This window comes from Chenopodium album, chromosome 4 (genome assembly GCF_948465745.1).
Source record: "Chenopodium album chromosome 4, dcCheAlbu1.1, whole genome shotgun sequence".
Taxonomy (NCBI): Eukaryota; Viridiplantae; Streptophyta; class Magnoliopsida; order Caryophyllales; family Amaranthaceae; genus Chenopodium; species Chenopodium album.
The window spans coordinates 66,456,804-66,466,591 of record NC_137837.1 but is presented as its reverse complement, the minus strand read 5'-3'; the positions used below and the strand labels follow the sequence as shown (position 1 = coordinate 66,466,591).

The 9,788-nt window shown below is 33.3% G+C and overlaps 1 long non-coding RNA gene across 1 annotated transcript; it reads right to left on the bottom strand.

Moving 5' to 3' along the window:
* Positions 1 to 7,180: 7,180 nt before the first annotated feature.
* LOC145627114 (uncharacterized) lies at positions 7,181 to 8,096 on the bottom strand. Its single transcript, XR_014111317.1, has 3 exons — positions 7,970 to 8,096; positions 7,727 to 7,802; positions 7,181 to 7,399 (listed from the first exon to the last, which is right to left on the bottom strand). It is a non-coding gene; the product is annotated as an uncharacterized LOC145627114 (long non-coding RNA).
* Between the last annotated feature and the right edge of the window lie 1,692 nt (positions 8,097 to 9,788).

Genomic DNA, 9,788 nt, shown 5'->3' with positions numbered 1-9,788 from the left:
GTGGCTCTGCACACACTTTCTTGCATGTGTATTAGATGAATTTTAGAGGATTAAGAAGTGCAGGGATGGTTAGTCCCTCCATATCCGTCCGGTGTGACCAGGGTTCGATCCTCACCCCATCCTTCCTAGCACCCCCGTATCTTATCTTATAAAAAAATATTAGAAGAATTTCGTCAAGTGGGTGTTGTATATTTGTGTTGATACATAAATTTTATTAAACCAATGTTTGTGTTTAATAGTATTTTAATCCTTGTTACATCAATTTGTAATGATCTCATTTATAGATGGCACATATTTCAATAACAATGGGGTAAGGATATCATTTACATTTACATTTACATTTACATTTGCATTTTCAAATATCCATTTTATTATTTAGCCCGACGTGTACATAATACTCTTAATAAAGTGCGTCATATTTTAGAAGCCTTATATGCTACTTAAACTTACTTGATTGGTAGTATTCGGGTGAGTAACATTCTAGGTGTTTTCTCAAGGTGCACATAAGAGATTGTGGAAATATAGCTTGGTCTAGTGGTCAAGTTTGTATCTCACGACGATGAGGTTATGGGATTGTAGGGAATATTTTAAGCCATCCCACACTTGAACCCCACTGTGATCATACACTTAGGCATGGTGACGTCTGAAGAGAAGGAAGCTAGAGTAAAAGAGTCGCCAACAAGTTTTAGGAACTTGTAAACCGTTCACAGGGTGAAGGTTACACCCCTTAACGATCCAGGAGATCGTTTACTCCAATAGGTCTGGAACCATGACTGAAAGTTCTGGGATGAAGGTACAAATCAAACCTAAAAGAGATTGAACTTGCCCTAAAAACAGACCTCTACTTTATTCTTTTCGTATTTATGTGCGCTTTGACTAACATGCAATCAATATGTTAACCCTAAACCTGTTTAATCTATGTTAGTTGAATATTAATGCACAAACAAATTTATTATTGGCGATCACTTGAATTATAATCATATTAACCTAAACAAGATTATTAATTATCTTATTAAGCGTGATTACAAGTACAAATTCCCTTTAAACATACATAAAAGGCGTGATCAAGCAATAACAATAAACAACATCAAGCAACATAATAACAATCATTATAATTATAATCATAATTAAAATAATCATGTTAAAGCATAATATTATTAGCAAGATCCTAGGCATGATACTAACAAGATTAATAACAAACCCTAGCATGTCACTAAACAATAAAGATCAAAGCTTTAACCCTAACATGATACTAACATGATGTTAGGAAAGAAATAGGAAGCATCATAATAAACATACTTGATATTAGAAATTTTAGTTAACCCTAAACATGATACTAGGAAGTAATAAAACATCCTAACATGATACTAGGAATTAATTTAATAATCTAAGCATGATTTCTATATCAAATGATCAATAAAACAATTAAATTACTTACTCTGATGCCTCGTACATCTTTCTAATAACAGAATACACACGTTAGTAACTTCAAGGAAAATAATAAATAAACAATTAAATTAAATAATTGAAATAGAGATTTGGGACCAAACCTTCATAAATTATCAACATTTCACGTCTAGGGCGAAGACAACTTCGAACTTGGCTAGGTGTGTCTAGAACTAATTTATGAGGAATTTTGTAAAAGGGGAGGTTTAGAAAAAGAATAGAGAGAGAGAAAGCTTCTAGCTTTTAGAGAGAGAGAGCATAGAGAATTCTGGGAGTTGATGATTTGAAAACAGGGAGATACGACCCCTATTTATAGGAAAAATAGCACGGGATCGAAGAAAATCATATTCAGAATAAAATACCTCATATCGCAAACGACAACACTCAGCGCCAGTCGACAAGCTCGTCGTTAGGCGACGAAGGTCAGCGCCTGGCGACGACTCTGTCGTCTCGCGCTGGTTTAAAAGTCAATGCGCTTTTCCACGCGTAATTACCTTACAAACCGATTGCAGGTAATTATGCATCCGACCAGTTTTCAAAATCAGATTCAATATATTTTATTCTAAATAAAACATCTTTAAATATATTTATCAATCCTAACTTTTTTAGAATTAAAAAGAACCTTCTAGAAGATTAAAACCAATCCTAATCACTTTAGGAATAATAATTAATAGGCCCTCATCAAGATCATTGGACCACCTTTAAAATCATTGGGTCTAATCTAATTTAATCCATAACTTCCTCATAATTCATCGGAATTGGGCTTATAATATGTCATTGGAAAGATCTTTTCAAGTCCAATCCGACTAAACTATTATTGGACCATTATTATGGTCCAAACCAAATTGGATTGACTATTTTTTCATAAATAAGGTAAGAAAAGAAATATTTTTGAAAACAGAATGAGAAATATTTTAATAAAAACATCCTCATCACTAGACTTTCCACACTTTCACTTTGTTTGATAATCAAATGACGTGAAAGGTATTCATCACTAGTTTGGGGAGACACAATTGGGTATCTACCGGGATCATACCCCACTAGAGACAATTTGGGATGGGGATTCCCTTACCCGTACCTTCCCACTCTCAAAAGTGTGCCTAGCTTGTAACCGGTCTGGGAGGACCTCTAAGAGGTTCCGGCCTAATGAGCCTTATCCTTATGTATACACCCAAATATGTCTCCCCAAAATCAAACCCAGTGATGAATACCTCTCACGTCATTTGATTATCGAACAAAGTGAAAGTGTGAAAAGTCTAGTGATGTGGTTTTTTTTTTTTTTTTTTTTTTTTTTTTTTTTTTTTTTTTTTTTACTTCTTTTTGTTTTTGAAATTATTTCTTTTTTATACTCTATTTATGGAAATAGCCAGCCCAATTTAGTTTGGTCCATGATAAGGGTCCAATAATAGTGTTGTTGGATTGAGATCGAAAAGAGCTTTCCAACTATATATTATAAGCCACTTCTGATGAATAATGAGGAAGTTATTGCCTAAACTAAATTTGGGCCCGAAATGAATTTTATATGTGGCTTAATGATCTAGAGGAGGTCCTATTAATTATTATTCCTAAATTTATTAGGATTGATTTTAATCTTATAGAATAATCTAGAAGGTTCTTTTAAATTATAATGAGATTAGGATTGATAATTATATTTTAAGAGTTTTATTTGGAATAAATAAGTGATTTATCACAAAGCTGATTTTAATCTGATCAACATGGAATTAGCTGCTTAATCATATTAAGAAGAAGATTCCGCGTACAAAGTGTGTCTTATCTTTTAATTAGCACTATACGACAGAGTCTGTCGCCTGACGCTGATGTCTGTCGTCTGGCGACAGATGCCAGTTTTATTCCGTATAGAATTTGAAGTATTTTCTATCATTTTCGGCTATTTTTTTTTTATAAATAGGGGTAGTATCTCCCCGGTTTCATGAATTCACAACCATCATCTCTCTCTAAAAGCTAGAAGCTTTCTCTACCTCTATTATTTTTCTAAGCCTTCCCTCTCATAAAATTCCACATACATTAGTTATAGACACACCTAGCCAAGTTCGAAGTTGCCTTCACCCTAAACGTGAAAGGTTTATAATTTCTGAGGGTTTGATCCAAAATCTCTATTTCAATTATTTAAATATATTGTTTGATTTATTATTTTCCTTGAAGTTACTAACACGTGTATTTTGTTATTAGAAAGAGATACAAGGCATCCAAGTAAGTTGTTTTAATTACTATTTTGATATAGAAAGCATACTTAGATTATTTTATTGATTTCTACTATCATGTTAGGATGTCTTTATGATTCCTAGTATCATGTTTAGGGTAATTGCTAAAATTTCTAATATCATGTATGTTTATATGATGCTTCCTATTTCTTCCTTATATCATGTTAGTATCATGTTATGGTTAAAGATTTGATCTTTGATGTTTAGTGACATGCTAGGATTTGTTATTAATCTTGTTAGTATCATGCCTAGGATCTTGCTAATATTATTATGCTTTATTGAGATTGAGAATATTATTAATATTATCATGATGATTGTTATTATTGTTGCTTGATATATATTATTGTTATTGCTTGATCGCACCTCTCTTGCATGTTTAAAGGGAATTTGTACTTGTAATCACGCTTAATAAGATAATTAAAAATCTTGTTTAGGCTAATATGATTATAATTCAAGTGATCGCCAATAATAAATTTGTTTGTGCTTTAATATTCAACCAACATAGATTAAACAGGTTTAGGATTAATATATTGATTGTATGTTAGTCAGAAAGTGCACATGAATACGAGAAGAATAAAGTAGATGTCTATTATTAGGCCAAGTTTAATATTTTTTAGGTTAGATTTGTACCTTCATCCCCAAATATCCAGTCATGGTTCCAGACCACTATGGAGTTAGCGATCTCATGGATCGTGAAGGGGTGTAACCTTCATCCTATGAACGGTTTACAAGTTCCTAAAACTTGTTGGCGACTCTTTTACTCTAGTTTTCTTCCCTTTGGACGCCACCATGCTTAAGTGTATGATCACAGTGAGGCTCAAGAGTAGGATGTTTGAAATATTCCCTACACCTTACCAACCAAAAAAATAAAAAAATTGAGAGATTGAGGAAAAAATACATTAAAAATGGGTGTGTTGATATGTGAGGATACTTTTAAATATTCTACGCATAGTTTGTAAGAATTAGATTCAACCCAATATAGGATTAAGGTGTTACAAATGGTGTCAAATCAACTTGACAATAGTGTGGTAGTGATGTGGATTTAAACCCCTTAACCCGATACAGTATCTAAAATCACACAAGTAACACAAACCTTCCAAATTCCTTAAGAAAATAGAACAATTCTAAGAACAATGAACCAGATATGACTTATAATTCGAGTACTCCTGGAACGATATCAAGACTACTCAAACTACTTAGACTACTCCTATAACTAAGTATTTTGATGATCAAAACATAGACTACTCCTAGAACTAAGAATTAAACATTCTAATTATCAAAACAACTCCTTGAAAAGTTTAAGCAAAGCTAAACAATTTGAATTGAATTTAAGATGATTTTCCATGACTCTAAAAGCCATGAAATCACCTTACTTATAGCCTAAAAATTACCTTATTCTACTCCAACAAGGATTAGGACAAACCCCTAACCTTGTTCCCCAGATATCCTAACTAGAATAGCCTTACTACTCTAACTAGAATAGGAAAACTTAACCTAATCAAACTTGAATTAACTAAAAACTTTCCTAACAATCTTAGTCGTTTATAACAATTAAATAACAGAAAATAAAGCTTATCCTAAGTACTTAAACCAAGAAAAACCATTTCAAGTGAAAGATAAAAACTTGCAAGCAAAAACTTTAGAAAAAAAAGTATGGAATTTCTTCCATTTCATGTCGCCGCTGTCAGACCGCCACACGCACTTCCGGTCAGCTGGGCTCATGCCAGAGCCAGGGAACCGGCGCATGGCACCCAAGTCAGTGTGTCGCCGTCGATGCCTTTGTCGGAAGGTAACAACTCTTTTTCTCCTTCCTTGATAAACAAGCAAGTGACCCAACCTTCACTTTTTCCTCCAAGTTTGAACCCTATTGAACTCAAAATCAATGTAATTGATCCTTTAAAAGAATTTTCCTCTTGGTTCACATCATTCTCCCATTATTTAAAAGAATTTTCCCTAAAATTCACATCGTCTAAGTAAGGAGACAAATCACCAACATTGTAAGTAGCACTTACATTCCCACACTCACTTCGCAAGTCAAGTTTATAGGCACTCTCATTGTATATTTCTAATACCTCAAAGGGACAGTCGGAACTAGGCATAAGTTTGTTCTTCTTTTTGCTTGGAAATCTTTCCTTTCTCAAGTGTAACCAAACAAGATCTCTTGGCTTGAAGGTATTGCGCTTCTTATTGGACTGAGCTTTGTACAAGTTATTCATCTTCTCAATTTTTCCTTAACTTGTTCACATGTCTTTTTGAAAACTTCAAGCCGCTTCTTAGTATCAATATGAATGTCCTCTTTTTTTAATGGTAGAAAATAAATAGGCAAGAAAGGATTAATACCATAAACAACTTCAAAAGGCGATTATTAAGTAGTAGATGAAGGAGAACGATTATAAACAAACTCTTGATGGCAAAGTTGCATATCCCAATCCTTTTGAGTCTTACTAACCAATCCCCTTAGTAGAGGACCTAAGGTTTGGTTTGTGACCTCGGTCTGACCATCGGTTTGTGGATGATGAGAAGTACTAAACATTAGCTTTGTTCTAAGTAGCCACCAAACACTTCCAAAAGTGAGTAAGGAACTTTGAATCTCGATCCTAAACTATGCTTCTTGGAACTCCATGAAGACGAACAATTTCTTTGAAGTATAAATTAAATCTGCTACATGTTGCACATCATCGGTTTTGTGCATCAGGGAATAAAGTGATCTATCTTTGAAAATCTATCAATCACAACCATAATAGCATCCTTTTCCCTTTGGGTTCGTGGTAGTCCAATGATGAAATACATGCTAACACTATCCCAAGGACAATCAGCCACCGGAAGAGGAGTATATAAACCCTTAGAAAAAGAACTGTTTGCCTTTTGACAAGTAGCACATCTTGAGATCACACTTTGAACATCTTTAATCATCATTGGCTAATAGAAATACTCACTAAGCATGTCAATTGTTTTGTGAACACCAAAGTGACCCGCAATTGCACCACTATGTATTTCTCTAATAAGTAACTCGTGTACACCACATTGTGGAATACAAAGTCTATTTCCCCGAAACAAAAATCCATCTTGAAGAAAAAAGTTGCGTGAGGGATTCTTGTATTCACTAGTAGAAAAAACCAATTTGGAAGCCCTAACACTACTACAAAAAAGGGATTAGAGAGCTGTTAAAAGTAGCTTTATAGAATTCCTTACAACCGTTCTTCAGCTATGCGATGTATAAAGTATAGAGAACGAGTTAAATAGGCGATTTGTATATATGCTTTGCAATAGAGAACGGTTCTTGGAGATAACAATTCTCTTTTCCCTTCCTAAATTCAATAAAGAAAGGAGGAAAAAAACAATAGTTATCTAAATTAAATGTTCTGTTTTCCTTCCTCTAATAGAGCTGTTAGGCAAGATAACAGTTCTCTATTCATCGTTTAAAATTAAAAAAAAATGAAATTTGAAACATGTAATTATATAATTGACAATAATATTTTCTAAATTTGAAAAATTATATTCAGTGGGATAAAATTCTACAAGTCAATACAATGAAATCGAATTTGTTATATATTGAAATAATCTTTTCCAAAGATTGTATAATTATAATAAGTAAACTAATATTTGCAAGAGATTTAGCATTCTTAACATAAGGAGAACAAATTAAAATTCTGGCAATCACTCATTTCTTCCGTACTCGTAAATATGGTATTACTTGTGTCTTTCATACTCGTTCTTTCATGCTCGAAAACCTACGAAATATATAAAGAAATTATATAAGTAAAATTCATACAAAATATATGATTACAATCTATTCCAACTAAAACGATGTAACAATTGTGAATTTGTGATAGCTATACATTATATGAAAGACGACATAATAAATTCGCTAAAATCATAGAAAATAAATTAAAGTATCAATTGTGGATTTGTGATATCTTTACTTATGAATGATACAATCATAAGAGTCACAAAAATATAAAGAAACATCAAATGATACCAAAATCTATAGTTCAGCAAAACATCCGAGGTATAACCAACACATTAAATTAAAAAAAAAATGCAAAAAATGAACTTACAAAGTCATGCTTAATTTGTTGCAGCTCCATTAATTTATCAATCTCCAACTAATCCAACCTCGTTTTGGCTTGCGCCCTTCAGTATACCATACAATTATTTCCAACGTCAAACAATACAAATTAGTGATCACACTAAAAGAGAAAAAAAAAGTAGATCTTAATTTTCTTTAAAAAAAAAAAACAGATCTAAATTTACCACAAAATAGAATCGTATTAATATAATTGGTATGTAAAAGTACCGACCTCTTTAATATACGAAGAATTGTTCATTCTTGGAGAGCTTTATCATCATTTTTATTCATAAAAGCTCAAATCAAAGTAGAGAGAGTATTAATGATTCTAATGAAAGAGGTTGACGATCGATTTTGACGAATTGAATGAGAAAAATAATTTCCACAAAGTTTAAGAGGGTAAGTGATAAGGAGGTGGTTAAAAGTGAGCGTACAAGTAGGGATAGGTAAGCTACCTATCCCTACCTAGCTTATCAAAAAAAAAAGTAGGGATAGGTTTTTAGGTGGGTTTATTTTTACCTTTTTTTTCTGGGTTAAATTAGGAGTAATTGTAGATTGATGGAGTAAGATGGGCGGAATATGCTCAACTGTTGGGAAAGAACACGGTTCTCAAACTTCTTAATTTTTTTAATTGAATATTATTTTTTATGGGTTAAAACAATACAGAACGGTTAGGTAAGTTAGCTGTTCTATGTTCTTTTACTCATAAAACTGTTAAGAGAGAAATGTGTTCTGTATAGTGATAGAGAACGGTTATCTAAATTAATCGTTTTACATCTTGAGTTTCTTAAACTAGATTTTGTAGTAGTGTAAATTGGAAGCGGTTTTCCAATTCCGCTTCCAAAAACCCACAAAAACCCTCCAAAAAAAAACCAAAGAGTTGCAAAGGGAAGCGGTTTGAACCGAACCACTTCCATAAATCAAAAGGGAAGCGATTCAAACCGCTTCCTTTTTTAAAAAAAATGCCTCCCAGCAATAAAACCTCTTCTCTGTTTTTCGATCGCCCTCCTCTCATTTTCATTCCAAAAAATTCACATTTCCCTCCACTCCTCTCTGACTTTCGTTCCTCTCTCATTTCAGTCCAACGAGACTCCACCACCACCACTTCTCTCTGACTTTCGTTCCCCTGTCATTTCGGTGTTGCTGCTGGTCGTGGTTGTTGCTGCGGGGGTGCTGGTGCTCGTAGGTGGTTGCGGGGGTGTTGTGCCGTGGTTGTTGTTGTGGTGTTGCTGCATGTGGATGGGTTGCTGCAGCCAGAAGCTGGTGGTGTTCGTGGTGTTGCTTCTCGGGTTTGTGCAAGGGGTTCACCTCTCCTCCCTGCCATAAGTACCTAGCACCACCACTACACCTCTCTTTCTCACTCTCAAATTAGGGTGAGTTGTTGCTCACTTTTACTTTCATTTGATATAATTGTTTGTTTATCCCAAACTTAAAAGTTAGGGTTTCAAATTTAGTTAAAACAATTTTTACTTAATTGTTTAATTAATTGTTTGTTTATTTCATATTGTTAATTTTTTGTTTAATTGTTTTCATGTTATATATTTATATGTTGTGTGAATTAAAGTAGCTTGAAAGTAATTTTATTGAATATATTACTTGTAAGTTAACTAGTTAGTTTGTTAAAATTGGTTAGTAAAATATAATTTATGAATGGATTGTTATGAATGAATGTATGAATTGTAAAGTAACATTAGTTTGCTTGTAGTTACTCAAATTAGCACTATATAAATGAATGAACTTGTGTATTGTTGAATGTCAAATAAATGCAAATTATTGAATGCTTGCATCATCATTTGCCTAGATACCCGTTTGAGTCTTTCTCATAAGGAGAAAGTCTTGAATAGTCCCCGGTTGGGACCGTTCTTGGACGTTTGATCTATTTTAGGTAGTGAATGTATATCTCTTTTTCGATTTTAATTAATATCCTGGCTTATAATTTTCCCACCTTCTTTTCTAGGTGCATATGTAGGTAAGTTATTACCTACATAGTGTACTTGGAGAACTGGGGGGGGGGGGAACGCTGCCGGATTATCCCTAAAATTGGAAAGTTG